Below are 27,637 nucleotides of genomic sequence, written 5' to 3'. Positions count from 1 at the left end.
GCTTCGCGGACTTGCTCCAAGAGAACCAGAATCAGTGGCAAGGGGTATCTGTTCTTAATCGTCAGCGCATTGAGGGCGCGGTAGTCGATGCAACATCTCAGCTCACCACTGGTCTTCGGGATGAAGAAGAGCGGGGACGCTGCGGGCGACCGGGAGGGACGGATGAACCCCAACCGGAGGTAGGTGTCTAGATACTCCTTCAAATGGAGAGTTTCTGGCCCGGTGAGGGCGTATATCCTACCACACGGAACAACCGCGCCTGGCACTAGATCGATGCGGCAGTCATACTCTCGGTGCGGGGGTAGCTCTTCCGCCATCTGCACGTTGAACACCTCTTTATAGGGTAGATACCAGGTAGGGAGCGTCACGTCCTTTTCCGCGGCAGTCGCCACATGTTGAGCAGAGGTTCGGATCGTGTTCGGGTGTGGATTAGGGCTGATGCACCGTTGTTGGCATGAGGCGGAGTGGAACGAGATGGTGTTGGTGGACCATTCGATAGTAGGTTCGTGTTTCCGTAACCACGGCAAACCTAGGATCAGATTGCATCGGGGAGCTTGTATTATGTTCAACTGCAACCACTCGCCATGGTCCCCTCCTATGGTTATCCAGAGAAACGGGGTGACGAATCGGATGGGTCCCGACTCCAGTTCCTTCCCGTCGACCGCAAAAACGAGTTCGGGCTGTTCCTTAGGCGTTAATTGAATCCCCAGCCTTTCTGCTTCCTGTTTGTCCAGGAAACATCCGGTAGCCCCGGAGTCTATCATGGCTCTTATGGTTTGTGGTTGCTGGTTGATCACTGCTTCCAGGGAGATGAAGAAGTGATCTGGTTCTCGAGAGGTGTCGGATTCCATGGAAGGGATGGAGTGGTGGCTTGGAGGCTTCCCTTCCGGTACCTTCAAGCTCTGGAGTTTCCCGCGATTCCTTCTTCTGTGACCATAGCTGATTGTCCGGGGCGTGTTCTTCTCGTCTTGGGTCTCACCGGACATTCCCGAAGGAAGTGCCCCTTCTTCCCACAGTACAAACACAGGCCTTGTTTACGGCGGTGATCACGTTCGCTCAGGGTTAGCGAGGCTCTCACCGTTCCGATTTCCATGGCCTCAGACTTGGAGGCCGCCTGTTCCGAAGCTCGGGCATGGTCGTAGGGGAACGGTGTTTTATCTTTCCGCTTCTGGTCCCCTTTTCGTTCTCTGAGCCGATGCTCCAAACGGGCGGCCAATTCCACCATCGCCGAACAGGTCTGGGGTTGGGCATCAATTTGGGCGATGACGTCCTTGAGTTCGTCCGTTAGCCCTCCGTAGAAGATGGCAGACTGTTTGGTTTCTGGCCAGTCGGTTTCTGCCACTAACCGACGAAAGTTGTTGAGGTAGCCTAGGAAGTCATTGGGGTGTTGCCGTAGTTTCAGCAGGTCTCGGTCAGCCGAGAAGGTATCAGCTCTGCGGTCAAAGGTTCTTTCGAAGGCGATGCGGAAGGCATCCCAATCGTACAACAGGGCTTCGTCACGACGGACTATGGGAACCGCCCATTGAGCCGCATCCCCTGCCAAGTAGGAAATGAGAAAGGCTACCCGGGCTTGGTTGGTATGGAAGAGTTTTGGCTTACAATGGAAATGTAACAGGACTTGGGTCATGAAGACTTGCACCTTCTGTATGTCTCCATGAAAGCGTTCAGGAGGGGCCAACGGGACGTGTGTGGGCATTTCTACCACCACTGGTTGGGTCGCTGACGGGAACGGGGTCCCTGCATCGAAGGGGTTCCTTTGGAGCCGATCTATCCGTGTATGTAGAGCGGCTGTGTCTGAACGAGAAGCAACTAATTCTGCTTGCACTAGGGCAAGAGCGGCTACCACGTCCTCTAAGGTGGTCATGGTCTACGATAGCGTGATCGGGAGGAGATAATTTGTGGGCCGATGATTCTGTCGGGATCCCACTGGTTCCGCTCCTCAGGATGACGCTGAAGCTTAAAGGGGTCCACCTCCCATCTGCCCCTAGTCCGGCGGATGTGTAATACACTCGGACGAAAGGGGTAGGTGAGCGAGGGAAGGACGGAAAGGGACGGCTGGGCGGGAGACCTGTGAATAGACAAACACACAATGAGTGATGGCTCCCTTTACCCTTTCCCCCAGGCTCCCCCTTGTGTGTAGCTCTCTTACCGGTCGTCTCTTTTCGTCTAACTGTGGGGGAAAACGAGAAGGGTTGTCTTCTCCTCTTTTCTGAGCGCACGACGTTCTCCAGCACCGTTACGTCACGGAACTGAAAGAACCTCGCTGTGGCGATCCGAGTCGCGGAGAGTGGTTGTGTCTAGAGTCTGCGCTGCTACTCTAGGCTCAGCAAAATCTCGAGCCGAGGAGCGCAATACTGTGGGAAAGCGGGGGCCCGGAAATCCGTGGGCGCTGCCTGTGGCGTTTCGCTGCTACTCAATGCTCCGGGAGGAGCCGGGAGCAGAGGAGCGAAACCCCAGGTGGAGATGCCCGGAAATCCGTGGGCGCTGCCTGTGGCGTTGCGCTGCTACTCAATGCTCCGGGAGGAGCCGGGAGCAGAGGAGCGAAACCCCAGGTGGAGATGCCCGGAAATCCGTGGGCGCTGCCTGTGGCGTTGCGCTGCTACTCAATGCTCCAGGAGGAGCCGGGAGCAGAGGAGCGAAACCCCCAGGTGGAGATGCCCGGAAATCCGTGGGCGCTGCCTGTGGCGTTGCGCTGCTACTCAATGCTCCGGGAGGAGCCGGGAGCAGAGGAGCGAAACCCCAGGTGGAGATGCCCGGAAATCCGTGGGCGCTGCCTGTGGCGTTGCGCTGCTACTCAATGCTCCAGGAGGAGCCGGGAGCAGAGGAGCGAAACCCCCAGGTGGAGATGCCCGGAAATCCGTGGGCGTTGTCTGTCTCTTAGCGCTCTCCCTCGAGGTTCGAGGTCGCGTCTAAGTCGAAAGGGCTAAAGTCGGGCAGTTGCTGTCTCAATACTCACAGGCTGCCGAGCGAGGAACAAGTAGTTGTCGAGGCGTGGTCGGAGTCTCTCGTGGTCTGGAAGTCAAGCCGCTGAGGAGAACCATCCAGTCGGGTCTTCCGATACCGAAGGCTTCAGAGAATCATCGGCACTGCTTCTCCGGGATTGGCCGCTTTTCAGCGTTTCCGGCAGCGTGAACTGTCACGTGGGACGGGAACTACCAGGAGTTCTGGGGGATGTAGTTCTTGCGGTCGCCGAGTTGCTCGGCCGTAGTCCAGGGGTAGAGGAGATGCGTCACTCAGCGCCACCCGAGCGCGGATCGTGACACAAGTTGCAGCCAGCGGAACAGGGCCCTGGGGACAGTTCCCTACAGCCAGGGTGCGACAGGAAGGGTTGTTGAGACCACCCTTGTTCTAACCCGGTGGTTTTGCCGCAGCTCCCGCTCAGGACACCACCATCCAGGTGGTAGCCCCTCACACAGTGCAGCTGGCTCCTCCCGAACGCTTTTATGGCGACAGCACCAAGTATAGTGTCTTCCTTCATCAGTGTCATCTGCACTTCATGGCCCGAGCCTCAGCTTTCCCGGACGACGCATCTAAAATCGCCTTTATCCTCTCCTATATGGGAGGTGATGCTTCCCAGTGGTCCATACCCTTGGTGGAGAACGACGACCCCATGTTATACAACCTTCCAGCCTTCAAGGACACCATGCGAAGGATGTTCGCCCGCCACACCTTTGTGCAGGCCGCAGATAATGAACTGCTCGGATTAAAACAAGGGAACACGGACTTGCTGCATTACATCACCACCTTCAGTAGATTTGTGATTGAAGCTCGCTGGCCTGAGTCCAAGAAAGTGTCGGTGTTTTACAGGGGCTTGCGTGACGAGTTGAAGGACCTGCTTTCACAAATACCAGCTCCTCCAGAAGACATAGGCCCTTTTATTGATTTGGTGGTGAAGCTAAACTTCAGACTACAGGAACGTAAGACCGGCAGAAACAGAGGCAGTGATTCCCGATTCCTGACGCATAAAGAAAAGACCGCTGGTGACTGTGTGTCAACCCCTGACACACCAGAGCCGATGCAGATAGGAAGCGTTCGTGGGCCCCTCACCAGAGAAGAATGGGAGAAAAGGAGAAGACAGAACCAGTGTTTCTATTGTGGCAAAAGCTGACACTTTGTTAGGGAATGCCCAGTGAAGCCATCTAAACCAAGGGGAAAGGAACCCTTTGTTCTTCCTGTTTCCAAAGGTGACTGGTTGGGAAACGGGGAAACCCAGTAGGCTGTGGGGTCCGGCTACTGGGTTCTTCGTCCATCAAGATACCGACCCCTGGCCTTTGTGAAGGTTGCCATCATCTAGGTGTGGAAGTGACCTTACATACATGGACGGGCCTGGTATGGCAGGTAACAGCCCTTATCGAATCGGGAGCCACTGGACACTTTATTGACAACCAGTTTATGGGGGGTATGGGTATGGCCACCGTACAGAAGAAAACACCGGAAACAGTAAAGGCAGTGGACGGTACGGATCTTACCTCTGGTCTCATCCGTTTTCAAACCGAGATCCTAGAGATGACGTTCAGAAATAACCACACGCAATCCATTGCCTTCGATGTCATCGACGCACCACATTTCCGCTCGATACTGGGTCTTCCATGGTTAGTGGAACATAATCCACGGATTGATTGGGTGTCCAGGGTTGTGCAATTAGATTCGGATCATTGTACTTCTCTCTGTTACCCACAGTCGGGTTCCACCAGTACGACGGAAGTGCAGGCCCACGAGCTGCCCCTCACCAGAACTGTCATGACCATACAAGGAAACGTACCAGACGTGTACCTGGACCTGGCGACAGTATTCGACGAGAAGGGGGCAAACACCCTACCTCTGCATCGAAGCTTCGACTGCAGAATAGACTTGATTCCTGGTTCCAAGTTGCCCTGTAGTCGTATATACTCCCTCACCGAAAAGGAAAACGAGCACCTCCGTGTTTATCTTGACGAATACCTACGCAATGGGTTCATACGCCACTCCTGATCACCTGTGTCGTCTCCTCTCTTTTTCGTGGCCAAGAAGGAGGGGGACTTGAGAACGTGCATCGACTTCAGGGCTATGGATGCCATCACGATAAAAAATAGGTATCCGTTACCTCTGATATCGAACCTGCTGGACCAGGTGAAAGATGCCAACATCTACACCAGGCTGGATCTCCGTGGGGCCTATCATCTTGTCAGGGTCCGGAAGGGTGACGAGTGGAAGACCGCGTTTCGGACCAGGTATGGTCTCTACGAATACCAGGTCATGCCTTTCGGACTCTGCAATGCTTCGGCGGCCTTCCAGTATTTCATTGACAAAGTGCTAAGGGATTTCATCGATCTGTTCTGCATCGTTTACACCGATGACATCTTGATCATCTCCAGGACAATGGCAGAACACATACAACATGTACGCATCATCCTACAATGATTACAACACCACAGATTGTATGTCAAATTGGAGAAAAGCGTCTTTCACGCCGTTGCGGTTGAGTTTCTGTGACATATCATCACTCCTGAGGGGATTACAATGGATACCAAGAAGGTCGAGGCTATACTGCAATGGCCTTCCCCTACTTCCGTGAAACAAGTACAACGGTTCCTGGGGTTGGCCAATTACTACCGCCGTTTTATCACTGGTTTCTCTAGGATCGTCACCCTCATTACAAGCTTACTGCGCAAAGGCGTCCGATTTGGATGGGACCATAAGACCGAACACGCCTTCCAAACCCTGAAAAACCCTGAAGACGAGGTTCACTACAGCCCCTGTCTTAATACATACAGACCCAGAGCGGCCTTTCATAGTGGAAACTAATGCCTCCCAAGACGCCCTGGGAGGGGTGTTGTCCCAAAGAGACACCAACACAGGCCTGTTGCACCCCGTGGCGTATTACTCCAGGAGACTACAGCCAGCCGAGCGTAATTACACGATCTCTGACCATGTGCTACTGGCCATAAAGGCCGCCTTCGAGGAAAGGCGCCAGTACCTCAAAGATGCTAAACATCCTGTAACCATATACAGGGCTCGACAAATCCACTCGCTCGCTCGCATATGCGAGGTAGAATTAATGAGGACGAGCTATTTTTAGGTCCTACTCGCCCTTTCTGGCGAGTAGGAAAACAAACTAACTTTTATCCTCTGTCTTTAAAAACAGAGCAAATGTGACAAGTTAACAAGATTTAAAGGCATTTTTATTGCTCACAAAGCTAATGAGCAATAAAGATGCCTTTAACTCTTGTTAACTTATCACATTTGCACCGCTTTCAGAGACGGAGGTCAAATAGGGTGAAGTTAGGTCGAGGAGATTTTTGAAGGTACTAGACCTGCAGTACTAGTACCATTTTTCGGATTTTTCGAGCCCTGAATTATACACAGACCATAGGAACCTCCAGTTCCTTCATTCTGCACGAGCTCTGACCTCTCGGCAGTTGCGCTGGACCTTATTCTTCAACGACTATGATTTTCTCATCACATATCGACCTGGCAAGGACAATGCCAAGGCCGATGCTCTGTCACGTCTCGAGGATACTGAAGACACCACAACCATGGTTGAGCCGGCTTCTATAATTCCAAAACGCTGTTTCCAGGGGATCATACTGTCTTCTGGCTTTTTATCACAACTACATGATGACCTGCGACAGAAAGAAATCTCAACTTGGATAGGTGAGCATAAAGTGCTCACAGCTCTGGAAGGATTCATATACCAGGGAGATCGTTACTTCTTACCGCTAACGACCCACCAGCAACAAGCCCTCTACATGTGCCATGATCATCCCCTATCCAACCTCCCAGGCCGTCATAAGACTATGGACCTGCTGCTGAGGCATTTCTGGTGGCCTACCATGGACGCTGACGTATACAACTATATAGCACGCTGCGCCATCTGTGCACAAGGAAAGAGCACGTCTCAACCCTCAGTGTGATTGTTGCATCCTATCCCTGTGCCTCCGTACCCTTGGCATACCATCTCCATGGACTTTATAGTTGAGCTGCCCAGAGCTAAGGCCGGATGCACCACCATTCTCACCATAGTGGATCACCTCTCCAAGATGGCTCATTTCGTTCCCCTGACAAAACTACCCTCAGCAGCTGACTTGGCGGTGATCGTCATGCACAACGTGGTGCGATTACACGGTATCCCGTCCGTTGTGATCACGGACAGAGGCTCCCAGTTCGTGTCCAAGTTTTGGAATGAAGTATGCCGCATTCTGGACATGGAAGTGAGCTTGTCCAGAGCATATCACCCCCAGACCGATGGAAAGGCGGAGAGGACTAATCAAACCTTAGAGCAATATCTCCGATGTTTATTGCTGTCCGTGGAAAAAGACTGGTCGGAGGTACTATGGTTGGTGGAATACGCCTACAACAACAGCAAACATTCTGCTATAGGCATGTCCCCATTCTTTTGCCTCCAGGGGCGTCGTCCCCGTACGGTTCCCTGGGAGGTGCCTCTGAACAGTCCCTTACCCACAGTGCAGTCTTACCATGGCTTCCTTCGTGATCTCTGGCAACAAGCCCGATTTGAACTGGCCAAAGCTAAAGAATCTTACAAACAGTCCGCAGATAGGCACAGACAGGCAGAGCCACGGTACAAGGCGGGTGACAGGGTGTGGGTATCCATACGGCATCTCAACGCTCACGGTTCCAAGAAGCTGCTGCTCCGATACGTGGGTCCCTACGTCATTGCGAAGGTGGTCAACCGTGTTTCCTTGAAGCTATCTCTGCCCCCTCACACGAAAGTCCATCCTGTATTTCACGTTTCCCTCCTACGGGCTACGCACCCTGACTGTGTGGCCTCCTCTCCTCCTTCTCCCGTTCTTAGGGGTGACCACATTGAATACGAGGTCCAGGCTATTCTTGACTCTCGGAGGACCTGGGGACGGCTCTACTATCTGGTTGACTGGAGAGGGTATGGTCCTGAGGAGAGGTCTTGGGAGCCCTTGTCGCATGTCCGCCACGCTTCCTGGTTGGTTCGGGCCTTCCATGTGGGTCATCCCGGTAGTCCTCGCCCTGCCACACCGGTGTGATCAGCCGGTTGTTGGGTGGGGGTCCTGTTTGGTGGTGGGTGCTGTCATGGTTGCGAGCTGGTAGCGTGACCTCTGCACTCACGCATAGCGTCACTACCGCTGCCCGAGGGGAAATCGGGTTAGCGGTCTATGCTCCTGGAACCGCTGACGTCACCATGCCTCAACACTTCCGGGTGGACGCGCTTAACAGACTGGGATTCCGGCTGCCCCGGCGCTTTGGATTAACGCCGATGCCACCGCAGAAGACACGCTGAGCCTGAGACCATCCTCCATCAGGTATCGTATCTTGCGAAGTTTTCCCTTTCTCTGGTGCCGTTTGTGACTTCAGCTGCCTGCCAAGTGCCTATGTAAGCTGTGCTTACGAGACTGTCATTACGTGCAGGCGTCTTACATGCCTGTTCATCCCCGTAGAAGCCTTGTTCCTTGTTCCTTGCCACTTATACACAGGAGTGTGTTAGGTGGGCTACTCTGCAGATCATTTTTATTATTTGCGCAGGAGCAATGTTTTTTTCATTTTGGTTCTCACGTGCAGGAGCGCTGACTGGCCTAGACTGTCATTACGTGCATGCGTCTTACGTGCCTGTTCATCCCCGTAGAAGCCTTGTTCCTTGTTCCTTGCCACTTACACACAGGAGTGTATTAGGTGGGCTACTCTGCAGATCTACTTTATTATTTGCGCAGGAGCGCTGGTTTTTCATTTTGGTTCTCACACGCAGGAGCAATTCCCCGTGCAGATTAAGTGCACCAAAGTACATATTGTTTCCTGTTTACTGGCGCAGTAGTGCTGGTTGGCTGTTTGCCACGGATGACTCAACGGGTCTCACGTATGAGGTAATCCTATAGTCAATTGGGTCTTACAGTCCTTAGAGCGGTAGGGAGTTTTGGGATGCATTGAAGTAACAGTTGTTCCCTTATCATCCATTACAGGCCTGGCTTCAAGAAAGACTCTAGAGACGTAGTGAGGCCCTCAGACTTGTTACTTGTACTTCTCCTTGTCTGGCTTCTACCCCTGGTACCCTCTCTATCCTGGTCAGTATCCACGCATCTACTAGGGTAAGGTGGGAGACGGTGGTGGTGGTTCATGTCGCCTCTGCAGGATCGCCTCACAAGTATAAGGTAAGACTTGTGGGAGTCTGACAGTTGGCGGGAGCTCCTCTGCCTTCCACCTACGAGTAAGTAATCGTTTGGCCACAATGAAACGCAGATCCAGAAACCGGGTGGATTCTTTCTGCTTTTTGTTTCTTGGAAATACGCCAGTCATGCAAGTCTCCCATGTCCGGGGCTCCTCCCTGTCTGTGCTAGTGGCTAATGCCCCAAGCACCCCCTCCCAGTAAGCATGCAGATCGGCATCTGCCAGCTTGCAATGCAGGCAGCATGTGTCCTGTCTATGAAAATATCGATTTATTTTGTCCGGGGAGAGATATGCCATGTGGACATTAGTAGAATTGGATTAACCTAAAATGGGCATTTCTGGGGACCTGCTTGGGACTCTCCCTCTTACTAGGGCATCTTGTTGTTTAAACCATGTGGATCACACGCCCACCCGGAGGCTCGCAAAAGGTAAAATAGTCGTGGGAGCATTACCATTTTACAAGGAAAGCAAAACACAATGTGGCAAGGCTCTTATGTGCAAACATTTTTTGTAGTCCCCACAGTGGGGTGCAAGCTAATTATATTGTGTGCTCCAAGGAAGAGGGCAGCCACTCATACCCCCAGAAAAAGGACCAGAAAACCGGTCCTACAACAACAGAGTCAATTATCCTGAGCCCTGAGCACAACACGATGTGTATCATGTCCAATCAGTCTTCTTTCCAATTCCGATGATTTTATTCTTGAAGTGTGATAAAATCTTCTCCAGATCGCACAATAGCCCAGATCGCACAATAGCCAACACGTGTTTCGTCAGATCTGATGCCTACGCATCTCTGACGCCTCCGCATCTCTGACTTCATTAGGGCTTAGAGATATATCCCAAATTCCATATGTCAAATCCACTGAACTCCAGACGTCAAATACTCGTATTAAATTAATATGTAATCATAGATCTTCTTAAGTCCTCTAGCCAAGGTAATAAGTAACCATAACAGGTCTTTTCTGACCAGAGCAGCGAAGAGTACTCCCCACTCATTACACCAGCGTCTTGCCTAAATAAAATCATCGGAATTGGAAAGAAGACTGATTGGACATTGATTTCATTACCATTTTTTGTCAGCGATACTCTGGCCATTACTGGTAGTGTCAGGGACCGCCAAAAGGTGACACAGTCCCTCAGGAAGCAAAGGGCCTTCCCCAAATTAGCTAGGAGGTCCTCCATTGGTGGAAGATCTGTATCACCAAGTACCTGAAGGAGGTGGATGACCACATCAAGTCTGGGGGAAAATCTGGTGGCCTTGACCTTCCCGGGGAGATGGAGCAGACATAAGTCTTAGATTTATTAACACATAGGCCCAACAGTGCCTCAAAGGTTTCCAAGCATGTCATGGCACGTTTAACGCCCTATGTCCCATCTTCGAGGTATATAAGTATATCATCCGCATAGAGCGAGATAATAGGTGCACGCCCATCCGCTGTTATACCAGTGCCCCTGCATTCCCGTCTAAACAACCCTACCAAGGGCACGATAGCCAATGCAAACAATAGTGAAGAGAGCAGACATCCCTGTCTCGTGCCTCTGCAGACCGCATACTGCAGGGAAAGTTTATTGCCCGTTTTGACCCGAACCGTCGGGGTAGCATACAGCAGCTTAACCCATTTGACCCAGTTCTGTCCCAGACCCATCGTCGACATGACTTCAAAATGTTAGTCCCATCGAACTGTGTCAAAAGCCTTCTCAAGGTCAACTGACATCAATAACGCGTTCAGTTTCTTGAGAGCCTCGGGATAATGCATTACATGGTATAGTCACCCAAGTTTTTGGAAAGTGTTAACATGTGGGGATAATGCCACTCTGGTCCTCATGTAATAGGTGCCGCACATGAGGGAGCAGGCAAAGTGCCAGGACCTTACCGAGGATTTTAAAATCAGTGTTCAGCATCAAAAGAAGGTGTTACTCAGTGACCTTTGCTCCCTGTGTCTTAACCTTGGGGAGTGGGATAACCACGGCATCCTTAGTGGATTCGGAAAGCCTACCTATTTTCCAAGCTTCTGCATACATTTTCACGAGTTCTGTGGTCAATGTCCCAGCATATGTTGCGTAAAACTCCACTGGGAGGCTGGCCGGGCAAGGTGTCTTACACCTGGCCATATCTTTAATTGCCTCCCTTACCTCCTGCTCTGTTATAGGATTCCCCAGTCCCTTGCGGTCGTTTTCTGGTAGAGAAGTCAGAATCATAGTTTACAGAAAAGTCAGTTGTGAGCCACTAGGGAGCGGCGCAGGGGCAGCATATAACTGTGAATAATAGTCTTAAAAGTCTTTATTAATTACCTGTCCTCCCTTCTCACATGTGTGATAGGGGGTCCCTGTGTGTCTGGTCTAATGGCCCATGCCAGTAGTCGCCCTGCTTTGCCCTCTTCCTCATGTGTTCTCGCTATATATTGTTTGTAGTCATGACTACGTAGCCATTCCAGTGTAGACCTATACCTCTCTCTTGTCTCTCGGATTTCCTCTAATACACTCTCCTGAGTGACCGGGATCTTGTCCACTGTTTGCAGTTGGTCTTCAAGGTGTTGCAGGGATTTTGCACATACACAGAACTATGCGCAGGAAACCAGGACCTCAGTGTGTAGTGGTGTACCAAAATACTCACCTCGGTGCCCAGAACCCCAATCCGACTAGCTATAGTGTCTCATTCGTTCTTCTTGCTACAGCGAAGCTACCAATGATTAGACATCCTAGAACATGCTACTCCGTCCCTCTCAGGATACGTGGAAACAAGAACACTCTTTCGTTCAAACTCTCGTACTTGTCCACAACATGAGTAAATAGAGTCAATGAATAGTTAAAAATGTTTATTTTAACTAACGTGCTCTATAATGCAGTACACGAGCCAATACTAGCAGCAATATGCATAAGATCAAACAAACCAGCATTGTTACAATTCCATATAGAATAAAAGGGGAAATCATATTATTATGATGGTGGAAACAGGACTATAGTGCCTTGCCACCCTCCCTGTGCTAGAAGCTAGTTTATTATAGAAGACCTCCAGGCTTTGTCAGGGGGACCCCATACCTCCGAGTTCAGATGCAGGAATTTACATCACCAGACGAGCACAGCTCTTCCATCCTGGAAAGCGTTTCTCCAAATGTGTTAACATGCATGCAAGGCAATATTAAAAGCACCAGATTTCCAGGTTTGCAGCTGTGTTCTATGTTATGGCTAGGGATGTGAGATTGACCAAAGCAAATCAACAGAGCACATTGTTTTTTGACCTTGAACACACTGTACAGACGAGGAGCAGAGTGTTCAACTAAATATGTGAAATGCAGACAGTTCTCATGTGAAAGCAAGCAAGCAAAGTGTTTACGAGAAATGTGGCATGTAGTAACGTGAGCAAAAGCGGCAAAATGGCAGCCAAGCATATACTAACTTATGCTAACTTAGCAATGTCCGCAGGTGTGTCCATATCCTCACTACAAAGGGTTTGATATTCCCTGCCCAGTTCCCTCTGGGTGCCCACTGTCATTCCAATACAGTTACCCACTTGTCACTATTTTAAAGGCCTCCCACTCCGCCGGCCCATGGTTGCAGTATCCTGGTTCCATGTGAATTACTCAGAAATCGTCTCTGCCAGCGCATTATGAAAATGTGCATCTTCTCGGGAGGTGGGATTGAGCCGCCACATCGGAGTGGGTGGATGCTCCCCCATGAGCCTGAACCCCAGGAGCACAGGACTATGGTCAGACAAGGTATGCCCTAAGTGTGTGGCATACTGAGTGAGCCTCTGAGAGCACACTAATCTGTCTATCCAGGTGTGTAGGCTGTGAATGTTGGAGAAGTACAAAAACACTTGCTACTCTATGTGTTGAGCCCGCCAAACATCCACTAGTTCCCAGTGTCCGAGCCACTCCCTCAACCCGCTAGCTAGTTTGCTTGCTCCTGTACTCAGTAGTGGGGGTGTTGAGCGGTCTTATGATACATCCAGAACACAGTTGAAGTTGCCTCCAATCAACAAATTATCAACCTGGTGACTGACCAAGTTTGAAGAGAGGGAATTAAGAAATGAGATTTGGTGCGTATAGGCATCCCAGTACAATTTCCTTTCCTGCTAGTCTACCTACTGCCAAGACAAATCTACCCTCCATGTCCAACACTGAGTGGGTATGTTCAAGAGGGACTCCGCTCTTACCCATATCAGGGCCCCTCTAGCATAGGCCGAATAAGAAGTGGCATAAAGTTGACCCCTCCACCTACGCCTCAGCCTATCTATCTCAACTCCCACCAGGTGTGTTTTCTGAAGCATATCGATTTGTACACCTCGTTTACAAAGGTACCAATGTACATTATGTCTCTTGCTGTGGGACCTCATTCCCCTGATGTTCCAGGACATAAGTGTCAGTGCTTGCCGGTGTTCAGCCATGATCTGTTACAACAAAGCAGTGTGCCAGTGCACTCCCAAGACCCCCCCTCACACCTCCCTATTCCACAATACAATACATATCCTCCCAGCAAATATAGTAAGCATATACAGTCATAGGCAGCCTCTAACTTTAAACTTCCCAGCCCAAGGGCAGCACAGCAACGGCCAGATGTCCAAACGTAACATTTTAACTAACTCCCTAGTGAGTGTATCCCTCAGATAGCCTGTAAGAGCTGCTCTGTGGGGTGCGAGCCAAGAGGAACTAATTGGCCCCATGTGCATCCGGCTCAGCACATATTAGTTCATACAGTATTATGTCCAGCAAACATCAAAACCTGCAGAAAGTAATCTGTGAGCAGAGGGCCCACAGGTTGTCCACAGTACACACATAGGTGGTGTGTCCCACCTCCCCTCCTGATCTCCTCCATCCAGTCCAACCTCCCAGTTCAACATAGCAAAGGATTTCACATGAGGTCATCTGCTATTTGTGGCGTGATATTGGGGAGGCAGTGGAATCCGAGTGTGTCGACTTCCATTCTGAGGTAGTGTCTATCTCTGTTGTCCGTCTGTGTTCCTGCACAATGTCGACAATTGCCTGCAAGGCAGCCACCCTTTCAACTTTCGTTTGTGATAGTAATGGGCCTCTCTTGCGGCCTTATCTCAGTGTGTGTCGGGGGCGCCTCCTCACCTTCTTCTTAGAAATCGATGGTTGTTTATTCGTGGGGGGGAGGTCTTTGCCTGCCCTGTAGGCATCCAGCCAACTCCACGCCACTTCTGGGTCCACACAAAGTGGGTGGCGTCGCCAAGGACTGTTTGCAATTTCGACAGAAACAATAGGGAGTATTGAATGTCATTATTTTGGAAGGGCCTCTTAACCTCCAGGAATGAGGCCCTGCTAGCTTGTACCGCTGCTGTGATGTCTGGGAATATAGAGACCTTCCCATTTTCGATTGCATAAGAGCAATCTGAGTGCACTTTCTGCAAAATAATGTCTTTGTCCCAATAATGTAATAACCAAGCCACGACTGGTATTGGTGTTCCGCCCGGAGCCGGGGGTCTCGCTGGCACTCGATGTGCACGCTCCAGGGCAAAGAAAAGAGTAAGCAGACCAGTGGCCACCTCCATGCCTCTCCAGGTAGCCTACCATGTCTCCTATTTCGATTTTCTCTGGAGTCCCACCACCCTGATGTTATTCCGCCCTTTGCGGCCTTCAGCATCCTCTGCTCTTCGCTCAAGGACCTGCACTCTGCTTTGCAACGTGATCATTTGACTAGCAAGCGTAGAGCATTCGGGCTTAAGATCATCAACTGAGGCTTCCACTTCTTTGACTCGGTCCGCCAGTTTGTGGTGTTCTGCACTGTTCTCCGGTCCGTAGGCCTCTGGTACCACCTCCTCTGTGGCCCTCGCCGGGAGTACCCTGCCAGGCCGTCCAGGGCCATGCCTCGTGGCGATGGCCAGAACCCGATAGTCCTGTTGCTTCCGGCCGCTCTCGGCTTCTTCCTCTCTACGGGCGCCTCAGTGATCATCTACAGGTCAGGAGCCACGACAGTGCAGGGGGTTTTCTGTCTCTCTGCCGTCTCCGGAATCAGTCCGTCTCAGACCTGCCTTCCCTCCCCGGGAGAGGTTTCTCAGGACGACCGCAGCCAGCACCGATGTTCGTCACCACTTGTCACAGCGAACTCCAGGCCCGTCCGACCCCACAGGTGGTCACCGCAGGGGTGGGCTGCACTAGCTGTTGGCGATGGGTTGCTGATGTCGCCGGATACCAGGAGGAATGGTGGGCCTTGCACGGAGCGAACTTAAAACGTGTCCACTGGGATCGCCAACTTGGCCACGTCCCACACTCAGCCTCTGTTAAAGGTCTAGATGCAAAGGCAATACAGTGTTCCACATTACCTGTAATCTGACTTAAAAACTGCACCTAACCCTGTTGTATTGGCATCGGCAGAAACTAGACTCTATGCATTATTAGAAAAAAGGTTGAGATTCCACAATCTCTTTTTTCAGCTTAGCAAATACTCTAGCATGTTCTTGTAACATTTCAAATTTAGCACCCTTTTTGAGTACCAAGGGAAATGGCAATGTCTATTTCTCAGAAATTCTTCACAAATCTGGAATAGCACTCATATTAGCGTAAAAATGATTGGACTTAATCTTTGTTAATCACTTCAATAATATCTTGGATAGTTTTTAGGGACTCTTTTTACATTTTACCAAGCAAATCATCATACCTATCTGTTAAATTCAAACAAGTATTTATTGAGTATTAAATAATTTATTCACGACAGCACGTAAATACATCTTCATGGCAGGCAGCTCCAGGCCGAACTGCCAATACACTCGAACTTCAAACTAACTTCCCAAATGGAACTTGGAACTATAAACAAAAGATAACTCAGCGCATGCAGCAGCATGGCTACACATGTAGATGATCATTTAAAATGACAGTACAATGAATAATAAGAATATAACACATCCCCCTCAATACTAGAAAACAAACAACAACAAAAAAAAGATGTTAAACATAATCATCCAATCTTTTAGGAAATTGTCTAAGGCGAGTAGAATTCCTGGAACTGGAAGAAAAGGAGTCATCTTTACATGTCTTGTTAGATGCAAACAAGGATTCTGTATTTGACATGTTAATGTCTCAATTGGCAACAGAAGGAAAATTAGGAAACATGGCCTGGCGACACTTGGCAATCCTTCTAACATTCCACAGTTTGCCATCTTGAGTAACTACAGAATTTCTAAAAACTCTCTTTACATGACAGTTCCAAATTTGCTTGAGCCTTTGCTAATGATGCCAGGTTGCAAAATCCCGACCCAGTCACCAACCTTAAAGGTAGGAACCCTAGTTTTCCATTTTTTGTTAAACCAGGATTGAATTTTGTTTTGCTTTCTACCAACTTTGACAGCAGTACTTTCTATACATTTGTTTTCCAAAACATCTTGTTTGCATTTACTTCTAAACCACCAAGGACAAATTTTTGAAGCAGGCTCCCTTCCTTTTAATAATTTGAAAGGACTGACCACTGTAGTGGAATGAGGTGTAATACAATACATCCAAAGTTTTTCCCTTACCAAATTCAACCAATTTCCCCCATTTTTTACAGCCTCAGAAACAAAATTTTTCAAAACTCGGTTGAAACGCTCAACCTGACCATTTTCATGTGGCCCATACACAGATGTAAAAACATGCTTAATACGGCATTCATATACAAAAGATTTCATCTCAGATGAAGTAAATTGTACACCATTGTCAGTGACAATGCAAGAAGGACATCCTTCACGTGCGAAAATTTCTCTTAAATTTTTTTATAACAGCACTAGTAGTGACTTTAGGAACAAATTTTACCTCGGGCCATTTTGAATGGTAATCATCTAACACCAAAGCAAAACGAAGAGTTTCTGGTAAAATATTGAATGGGCCAGAAATATCAAAAGCTAATTTCCTCCACGGTTCTTTAGGCCATTCAACCATCCTCAATGGGGGAATGTGCACACTCAACATTTTATCACTGGATACACAAAATTCGCACTCCCTAACAATACGATCAATGAATCTGTCCATACCAGGCCACCCAAAAAAATTCCTTATAAGACGTTTCATTGAGGATATTCCAGGATGTGTTTTGTGGGCTATTTTAAGAATTACATCCTGCACTCCTTTTGGAGGTATGCACTTGCTATTTTTTAATACAATTTCCCCCTCCAATTCCAGTTCTTCAGACACTTTAAAAAACGGTAAAAGTTCAGATCTGATCTGCTGTTTCTTGGGCCAACCTACCAAAACATACTTTTTGACTTCAATCAAGTCATGGTCGCTGCCCACAGCCTCATCCCAAATAGACTCAGTAAATTCATCAAACTGTGAGGGTATAATGTCACTGACATTAAGTATAAAATCAGATTCTTTAACAGCACATACCAAATTGTCTGCACATGGTAACCTTGACAAACAGTCTGCTGTAACATTTTTCTTTCCTGGGACATACACAGTTTGAAAATTATATTCTTTAAGTCTAGAGGCTAATCTAGAAATTCTAGCAGTGGAATTCCACCCCCCACCAGGAGACAGAATATTGACTAACGGTTTATGGTTAGTTTTCAAGGTGAATTTGCTACCCCACACATAAAGCTTGTAATGCTCTATAGCCCACACACATGCAAGTAGTTCTCTTTCTATAACTGCATATTTCCGCTCCGTCTCATTCAATGTCCTAGAAGCAAATGCCACGTTCCATTCATCTTTACCACTTTTTGAGATAGCACTCCCCCAATGCCATAAAGGCTTGCGTCAACGGTAATTATGCATTCTTTTTTTAAACAGAAAGGCTTCAAAGTAGGTGCATTAACTATCTCTTGTTTGATTGCTTCAAAAGCCTTCTCTTGACTATTTGACCAAACAAAGTTTACATTTTTCCTTAGGAGTTGCCTAAGAGGTTCCATTTTACATGCAACATTTTCTACAAATTTGCTGTAGTATTCGCACATTCCTGCAAAACTGAGTAATTGTTCTTTGTTGACTGGGGCAGGTGCATTCAAAATTGCTTCTACATTAGTTTTTTTAGGCACAACTCCATCACCTGATAAAGTGTGCCCCAAATATTCTACAGATTTCTTAAAAAGTTTACATTTGTGTCCTTTCAATGTAAGACCATGTTTATCAAGACGCTCACACACTTCATTTAAATGTTGCTCATGTTCAACTTCATTCTTAGAAAATATAAGGATATCATCCTGGAAACATTTAACAAACTGGTCAATGTCTCTGAAAATGTGAAACATGACCCTTTGGAAAACAGATGCGGCCGAAGCCAAACCAAAAGGCATTCTGGTTTACCGAAACAAACCTTGTGGTGTAATAAAAGCTGTTAAATTTTTTGAATCATCAGTTAAACAAATCTGATGATAAGCAGATCTTAAATCCAACGTAGAGAAAACCTTTACCTCTTCTAACATAGACACAACTTCATTAATGTTAGGAAGCGGATGACAATCTATAACAATATTTTCATTCAAAGCTCTCAAATCTATGCACACTCTCAAATTTTTATCCGTCTTACGCACTAAAACAATGGGTGAAACCCATTCTGAAGACTCAATCTCCTCAATTATCCCTTCACTAGTAAGATCTTTTAACACGTTCCTCAATCCCTCCCTCACATTGATGGGTACACCTCTGAGTTTTTGTTTAACAGGCCGGGCATTTTCTTTCAAGATTATTTTGTGTTCAAAATTTCTAAGTCTACCTAATTTATCACTGAACACATTTTTAAATTTGTCCATTAACTGCAACATTTTTCCTTCACAGTCTATCACAGCTATTCTCCCTGTTGACCAATTTTCATCTAATGTGACAGGTTCTGAAGCTCGTGGGTTTAATATTATACCTAACTTCCATTGGTCGCGCCAACCCAAAACATTCACACCTTTGACTGCAATGTATAACTTGATGTATGCACATCTGCTTTTGAAAGTTAAGGTAACATTAAAGTAACCTTCCATGTCGATTCTTGACCCATCAAAACTTTCAGCAACAATGTCGCTACTATGTAATTCTTTTCCTTCACATAATGCGCTCAACGTTTCAAACCAGTATTGTTTTGATATTATTGTCAGTCATGAGATGTAATTCTTCTCCTAATACTATAACTTTGCATTTGGGAGGATCAATTGAAACTTTTCCTCCATTGATGATGGACACCACAAAACCTCTTTCATATTCAGTATTCCCTTCATGAAACAGTTGATATTGATCCCCGTAGAGACGGAACAAACTTTCTGTAGTCTCTACACACATTGCTGAGATGTCCAACTCTTCCGCCCTTCCTGCATTCTTTCTTTCTAGCAGGACACCCATTGAAAGAAGCAATGTGCGATTTACTGCCACACTTATAACAGAAATGTTGACTACCAAAATTATCATTGTGTCTGTTCATATTGTTACCGTAAAATCTGTTTACCACTGCTTTCTGTTGAATACCCTCCTGCTTATGTTCTTCTTTGTTTTTAACTGCACAGACTTCTTCGACACTTTCTTTTTTAATTTCACATTGTCTTACCGTTTTCATCCATTTTTCAGATTGTTCTAAAGCTTTAGCAGTGGCTATAGTTTCAGACAGTTTCGGGTCACCCATTACCCACAAACTTTCTTGTATTTTTTTATTCATTACATGTACTATGATCTGATCTCTAATCATCTCATCTGCCATAGTCCCAAAATTACACTTCATGCATAGAGATCTTAAAGCTGTAAGAAAATCATCAAAAGACTCTTCTTCCTTTTGCACTCTAGTGTAGAATTTAAACCTGTTGAGAGCAATACTAGTGGTAGGTTTAAATCTCTTTTCCATCCTTTGTAACGCTTCTGTGTACACATTTATGTTTTCAGATCCTTCTTGGGGTGTAATCTGTGGTAAAGCCCTGAACACGTCTTGTCCCTCAGAACCTAAACAGTGTAATAGTATGCTTTTCTTTCTCTCTGCACCCATTCGTTCACCATCAATAGCCTTCATGTACGTCAAAAATTCTTCTTTCCATCTTATCCATGGTAAAGGTGGATCTTCTTTATTTTGTAAAAATTTTGCGGGTGGGTCAAATTGCATGTTTAATTTGGAACTGTACCTTTATATCCTGACAGTTTAAAAAAAAATAAAAAAAATTACCAGCTGCAATATTTTGAAAATAAGTTTTTTTTTTTTAAACTTCTTCTACTTCTCTGTTCATGTTAAATAAACTTTAAAGTTGTTTCTGATTGCACAAACTTGTTTCTGTGCTGACTTTAAAGCATTTTCTAATTGCACAACCTATTTCTGTGCTCCTCAGCAATCCTTGTCACAACTGTTTTAAAATAGTCTTGTGAAATGTTAATTCCTCATTTCTGCTTTACTATACAGATTAATTCACCCTTTTGTTTTTAAATGTTTGCCATTCCGATCGTTAAAATACACTATGAACGAGCTGTCCTGTTAATTCGCTCGTATCTTGTTTATTTTGGTCGTTATGGTAACCATAGTACGCAGTACACGCTATGCACGACTCGCCCGTAGCTTGTTTATTTATGTTGCTATGGCACCCTTTATTCTCTCTGCGTCATGCGTCTGACTCAGCGCTCATACGTAGATTCTTCCTGCGCGCACCTCTGATGCTCTGCTTCCTTCGCGCTTGCCTCCCTCTGAAACATTTAAGCTGCAAACACCTTTTCTACCTTGAATCAACGCTCACGGAGCAACATGTAGTAAGGTCTCACAATCTTTTGTTGGCTCACCCTTTGTTAACTTCTTTAAGTCACGAGCTCTTGTTTTCTTCATATAAATCCGATTCCGATCCTTCTCCCGTGCTGTCCACGAAGGAGGTTCCACTCGTCGCCAATGTTAAATTCAAACAAGTATTTATTGAGTATTAATTAATTTATTCACGACAGCACGTAAATACGTCTTCATGGCAGGCAGCTCCAGGCCGAACTGCCAATACACTCGAACTTCTAACTAACTTCCAAAATGGAACTTGGAACTATAAACAAAAGATAACTCAGCGCATGCAGCAGCATGGCTACACATGTAGATGAGCATTTAAAATGACAGTACAATGAATAATAAGAATATAACACTATCTCAATTAAAATGGACATCGCATTATCAAATATTTCAAAATAATCTTATTTAGAATCTGTATACACTAAATATTATCTTGAAATAGTATTGTATTGTAATTGTATATATAATGTGCTTACTACCCCTGAAGAGGCCTCAAAGCACACTACTCCGGAACCCAAAAAGGATTAGTGGTGGATTAGTATAGTGAAAATTGAGTTCATTTGAGCTGTGGACATGTGAGTCTGTTAGATGGATTGAAAAGGATAATGGAGGAGATAGAAGAGGGTAAAGTCTAGAAATAGTTTATTGGGAGATCATAGTAGTAAGATGAGGTTTGAGATGAGTATAAAGATAGATAGAGGAGGTAAGAATTTCTAGAAGTGGATTAGGGAGATCGTAGTAGTAAAATTAGTTTTGGTATGAGTCAAAGAAGGGATAGAGGAGGGAAGAGTCTAGAAAGGGTTATTTTGGAGATCATAGTAGTAGGATGAGGTTTGAGATGAGTCAGAGATTGGCGGCAGAGGATATAATGATAGAGTTGTAGATTGAAATGCAAGGTAGTGCATTGGAGCGAGTCAAGTTTATTTTTATAGTAGGAGTAAAATAATAAATATATAGATACATAAGTACATAATATTATATGTATTTATATCAAGAAATACATACATCTAGATACATACGTATAATCAAATTACATGTTTATATACACAGGGATATGCTGTACATTTGTGTTTGAGTATGACACCACTTTGTCAATATTTCCAAACTAACGAAACATGAACTTTTGAAAAGCTGAGGTGGCAAATGCCAAACCAAATGGCATGTGTGTGTACCTGAAAGCTCCATCTGGTGTAATAAAATTAGTGACATGATGAGATTCTGATGTCAATTCTATTTGATGATATGCCGCCTTAAAGTCTTGTAGATTTTTTTTCGAATCATACAATTTTGCAAGTAACTCCTGATTGCTCGTCAAAGGATAACAATCCAACAAAATGTTCTTATTCACCGACCTCAAACCTACACACATGTGTAGGGCTCCTCATTTCTTGTTAACTAAAACACTGGAGATACCTATTCACTGGCTCAATCACATCTTCTTTGCACATATTCAACAACATCTCAGATAACTCACTCCTGAGCAATAAAGTTAAATGTCTTAATGTGTGCTTCACCAAAGCAGCATTTTCTTTAAGTTGGATATGATGAGAGAATCCCAACAATATACTCAATTGTTTTTGAAATAAATCTTTATTCTTTTCCAACAACCCTTTAAATCGACCATTTAGAAGCACACCAAAGTGTCGTACTTTACTCTTTGGAACCGCGTAGGGGACCAGGCCCTACCCCTGTCTATGTGGTATTAGCGAACCGCAAATGGTAAATGCGGCATGTACGAGTGCTTTACTCGTCGTTCTGGCCTTGAATGCACTGCGTACACGTTATCTTGCTGCACTACGCGGGTTCCATTTTGGAAGCAGTGGCCATCTTGTCATTGCCCTCACACAGGCTATAATGGAGCAAATACGGGCCTCTCAGTACATGTGCTTTCCCGTGACTTCTCGGTGACCTGGGCAGCTGGCTCCGCTGCCCCGGGTCAAACCGGTCTCACGAGCTCCCCTTCCTCCGTACACCTGTGATTAGCATCAGGGCTCGACCCATCATAAAACCCTTCTCATACTACACAAACCCCCGGCTAATCTCTTCCACACCTGCTTGTTCCTGCTTTATGACTTGTTTCCCAAAACAGGAGATGCTCATGTTTATTGGGGGGTCTACTGACATCTAACGTGGGATCGCAACCTTATTGTGTAAATCATTGTGAGTTGGCCGAACTGGAATGTGGGATGGTCATCATGACTCTGCCTTTTCTTTGTAATGTACACTGTTATATTGCCGTTTCATAAAACTCAGGAATGTATGCTTGAGGCCGAAAAAGGCCTATTTAAGATGTAGTCCGTTCCTATGATTTGCAGCAGTCTCCTGAGAACATACACGCTGTTGTACTTCTAGGATACCTGTCATTGGTCTGCAGCCAATAAACGATTCTTTGACTTCACCCAGAAGACTCTGTGTTTCTGTAGGTCCGGAACAGGGTGAAACCCCGAAGTCATAGGGTGTGTGCCCCTGCACCGCTGGGTCTAAAATACCCGGTACTTCAGTTTGGCGCCCAACGTGGGGCCGATTTCAGCGGTACCAGTCCAAGCCAGAGGTTCGTGAGGAGCTTCGTGTGGAAATTCCGGAGGAAGGCCGCCACTTCATCGACCCCTGCATGTCGACGTGGTCCGAAAGTCTTTTCTGCGAGGTTCTCCGCGTCCCGACGGCTACGAAGGACTGCTGCCCTGATTAATCGACCTGTTTTGGACCCTTGACGAATTTGAGAGAGCGAAACAATCGAGAGAGTCTTCTGGTGACGTCATCGATCAGCAATATTCAGTTAAGTATAAGTGGAGCGTCTCCCATTTGTTTTGGTATCCCTCGGGATCGTTTGATTTGATTTGGTAATTGGTGATTTGGTGTTTGCAAACCCCAAAGCCAGAGGATTCGTGTATTCACGAGACTATCGTAATCGATAAGCCTTTGACGTTTGGATCTAGACTAGTGAGCGAAGATGCCTGGTTCTAGAATATTTGGTAGATTATTCTGTTTAGGTTGTGGAAAAGGTTTCCAGCTGGAAGAATCATGTCCGGTTCCTCCGGTTGGAACTCCAACTTATGAGCTCTATGTAAAACATGGCGTAGGCCCTATTGCATATAACGAAGTGTGGATCCACTACACCAGGAAGGACGGTGTTCTAAAATGGCCCCAAAATGGTAGTTTCGATACCGATATTCTAGATAATTTGGAAATTAAATTGTTTAAGAAGAAAGCCCGGCCGGCGATGTTTGACTCTTTCCGCTTATGGCGGAAGGAAGCCAAACAGAAGGAAATTAAGCTAGCGAAAAAGAATAAAAGAGAGAAAGGTATGTCAGTAATGCAAGCAGCTGTACAATTTAGAGATAATGAGGAGGAGCAGATGAGCGAGCAATTGCACAGGCAGCGTAAGTTAGGGATTGACAAATGTTACCCGGCTTTACCGCACTCTAAGCAAAATGAGTCCGAAGACAAGGAGAAAGATCCCCTAATGTCACACTTGTTGAGTTCGCCACCTCCATATGCGCAAAATGCTACGGCGCCTCCTCAGCCTGTGAATATGCCACCTCCGGTTAATGTATTGCAGGCTTTGCCGCAACCACCAGCTGCCGCACAACCGGCTCTTATTAATGTGACGCAGCCCCCTCAAGGGCCGCCAGTTGTGCTTCCAACTGCCCCCGCGCTTCCTGTAACCTTGCCTAATTCACCAGCGGCCTCTCCCAACACTTTTCCTTGCACCACTTCGGTACCTGTTTCTACGTCCTCTTTTCTTCCCTCTGTTTTCCCCCCTGTTTCTGCCTCAGCTTCTCCTTCAGCGCGACAGCGTTTAGCTAATGTGGTTACTTCATTAATGTCGCCTCTCTTTGAGTTGTCTGGTGCGACCCCTGGTTTGCAGCGTAAGCAATTGCGTAGTCAGTTGCCTACCTCTGACGAGAAGAATGTAATAGACAGCATGGCACGCAGATGGATTGTTTTCCCTTCATTGTATGATGTGGAATCAATTGCTAATGTCTTCCATCAGTGGGATGCCCCGAAGCAGAGATATGTGTTTGAGAAGATGTGCGAAATTCTCTGTGAGGAATTGGAGGATAGTGGTAGAAATCCGAGGCCACGAGAATTGTGTAGAGTAAGGTCCGATTTTGGAGCTGGTATGATTGTAGACCGCGATATAGATAAAGCCGTTGCGGTTGTACTATCCTTCAGGAATGATGAATGTCAACAGTCATTGTTCGAACAGGATGTCCCTGTGGGGAGAAAGGAGAAAGTGCGACAATACCCCATGAGAGAAGTGCCCCCGGTATGGAAGGAAGCGGTTGCAGCTGTCGGTGCTAACCCCGCTGTGGCAGCACATTTCCAGCGTGTTTGGGTACATGTGCCATGGAAGCGTTCTGAGGTGTTAGCGCTTAAACAGTCCTTGCCTGATCCCCGTAAAAATCCGGCAGGTTATTATAAAGAATTGTCACAAACGGCAGGATCATGTATTATGAATCTGGCCGACATAGACATGTTGTTTGGTAATGTTGTTCCACAGCCCCTATGGGGGTCAATCCGTAATGCGGATCATGACCAAGAGCTGGGGGATACATGGGCTAACATTATTGCTGCCGATGCAAGACAAACTGGTGGCGCGAAACCTGAGCCTTTAGTGGCTGAACTCCCTGGTAGAATCATCACGTATATGAAGACACTAATGCCAGCAATGCGCGTAAATTGGGACAAGTTATCTGCATGCAAGCAGAAAAAGGATGAAACAGTGTCAGACTTCTTTACTAGGTTTGAGGAAACGTTCATTGATCACAGTGGGCAGGATATGAGTACGGAGGGTGGCCAACGGTTGTTTGTGGATAAGTTTGTGCAGAATTTACTCCCTGACCTGTGTAAAAAGTTGAAAGATTCAGAGAGTTCTTGGGCCGTTTCCTCTTCAGCGCAAATACTGGCTACCGCACAGTATTATGAAAACAGAGATAAAGACGAGAAAGATAGAACAGAGAAGAAAACGAAGGAATTAAAGACAAAGGTCCTTTTACAGCAGGCCTATCCGCCACGTGGAGGTGGTAATAATTATAGGCAACCCCAAGGTGTCTATCACCAACCCCAACAATTTCAGAACAATCAGCAAATGAATGGGTATTATCAACCACGTGTCCCGGTAGGTCCCAACCAATGTTCATACTGCAAAGAGGAAGGTCATTTTAAATATAGTTGCCCTAAGCTAATGCAGCGGAATGGTACTATGTATGGCGCAAGAGGTAGAGGTGGTCAGTCAGCTTCTAGAGGTAGAGGGCGTGGAAGTGTTCCCCAAAATGCGCGTCCTCTGCCGCCTCAGAATACCATTAATAGCTTTGATCAACAAGCTAACGCGATCGGTAATACGGCACAGTATTATAATAATGATTATTATGCAGAAGATGGTGATGCAGAAAATAATGATCACTAGGACAGCCGTAGACAGAGAGAGGGAGTTGTTTCAGTGCCAGTGGATCAGAGTGGACCGTATGTTGAGGTGACTACAGCAAATGTAACGGAGCCTTTTCTGCTAGACACTGGTGCTGCAAAGAGTTCAATCATGCATTCAAAACTCCCTGGCGCACCTTTGTCTGGCGACATAAATGTTTCCGTAGGTTTTTCTGGCGCCCCTGTTAGGAACCCAATTTCTAGTCCCATGTCACTTTCCGTTGGACCTTGTGAGCTGAAAGCACCTCTGATTCTGACGACAGGTTGTGGTGAGAATTTGCTGGGACTGGATTTGTTGAAAAGATTGCATGCCACGTTGTATTGCTCTCCTTCGGGAGTACAACTTACATTAGGCAAGAAAGTAATTTCCCCAATGTACTTGTCCAAAAATACAATGCCGCCTGAATTGACATCCCTTCCGGATGCCCTTTGGGCTACTGGTCCCAATGATGTGGGCCTCTTGGAGATACCGCCATATGTGGTGACTTTAAAGGCTAATGTCAGACTGCCACGTATTCCCCAGTACAAGATCTCTAATGAAGGCCAAAAAGCATTGTTAGATATTGTCCACGACTTTATTGATAAGGGTGTGATTGAAGAAACAAGAGGCAACGTTTGCAATAGCCCGATTTTACCTGTCTTAAAGCGAACTGACCCTTCACAGCCACCTGTTTACAGATTCGTGATCGATCTTAGAGAGGTTAATAAGATTGTTGTGCCACAGTTTCCAGTTGTCCCTGATATAACTGCTTTGTTAACGATGATTCCAGCCTCTGCTGAATGGTTTTCAGTGATCGATCTAAAGAATGCTTTCTTTAGCATTCCAATTGCAGAAGAGAGTAGAGACATTTTTGGTTTCAGTCTGGGAGGCCGAAGCTTCCGCTTCAAACGCGCTCCCCAGGGCTACTGTGAGAGTCCATCTATATACAGTCAAGCTTTGAAAGCACAGCTTGATGCACTTGTTTTACCTAGTAGCGCTACCCTGATTCAGTACGTAGACGATTTATTAATCGCTGCGGATACTGAGGAGATCTGTAAAGAAGCCACATTATCATTGTTGCGCCATTTATCTGTTTTTCATCACAAGGTGTCCTTATCTAAGCTGCAATATTGTCGACAAGAAGTGACCTACTTAGGTCATCTCTTATCGAAGGAGGGAAGGAGACTGACCCCAGAGAGAATTCGAGCCATTGCACAGTTGAGTGTGCCAAAGACACAGAGAGAAGTACGTGCTTTCTTGGGCATTACCTCATACTGTAGGCATTGGATCCCTAGTTTCTCCTTGCTGGCAAAACCTTTGTTAGCCTTAACATGCAAAGACACACCGAATCCTATCCCATGGTCTGAAGAGTGCCAGAAAAGTTTTGAGGAATTGCGTAATGCATTATGTTCAGCACCTGTGTTGGGTACTCCTGACTACAGTAAACCTTTT

This window comes from Triturus cristatus, chromosome 2_1, assembly GCF_964204655.1.
Source record: "Triturus cristatus chromosome 2_1, aTriCri1.1, whole genome shotgun sequence".
NCBI lineage: Eukaryota > Metazoa > Chordata > Amphibia > Caudata > Salamandridae > Triturus > Triturus cristatus.
This window is presented reverse-complemented; position numbering follows the sequence as displayed.